Source organism: Salvelinus namaycush, chromosome 35 (genome assembly GCF_016432855.1).
Source record: "Salvelinus namaycush isolate Seneca chromosome 35, SaNama_1.0, whole genome shotgun sequence".
NCBI classification, from domain to species: domain Eukaryota; kingdom Metazoa; phylum Chordata; class Actinopteri; order Salmoniformes; family Salmonidae; genus Salvelinus; species Salvelinus namaycush.
In genome coordinates, this window is record NC_052341.1 from 9,141,111 (window position 1) to 9,141,931 (window position 821).

Here is an 821-nt window from a genome sequence, read left to right on the forward strand (position 1 = left end):
TTTTTTGTGACATAAATGGATGACAAAACAGAACGGGGTAGAAATTAAGGCAACACTTTATTTTAAGTGTCCGTAATAAACCATTTATAAGGCATTAATGAAGTGTGTTAACCATTTATTAATCTTTACTCCCACATTTATAAACCTTTTACTAATCATTAGTTATTAAGTCTTTTTGCAGCCCCTAATCTAAAGTGAGTGCTATATAAGCTTTACAAATACCTTATCAATGTTTTGAGTGACCAGTGTAATTTCTCACAAAAAGATGGGCATGCCATTGGTAGACATTCCAGCAGTACCAGGTAAAATAATAAGCACACAACACAGGATATTTGCTAACATTTATGAATGTGGGAGTAATGATTAATAAATGTTGAGTACTGTTTGTAATCGCATTATAAATAGTTTATAAATGCCTTATTAATGGTTTATTACGGACGTTTCAAATAAAGTGTTACAGAGAGTCATTCCCTATAGTATTGACAAAGAGGACTTCTGATCATTATTAGCAGATGTGACAGCATGCAATAAATTCAACTGCTTTTGCTATTGTATAAACATTTATGGAATGCAACATTTTTCCGGAGATTGTGAAACTACATGCTCCACTGGGATGAAAGAGAATCCTTTTTGAAGTGATTGATATAATTACTTAATCATTCTGACTTGTATTTTGGGATAAATTAGTTTGTTCCAACATTGAATAAAATATTTCGTCATCTTTTCAAAAATTACTGATTACTGACCTTAATACATGCGAATAAACATTTTATTATACATAATGCAAGTACATCTATGTGGTGTTGGTGTTGTACCTGTGT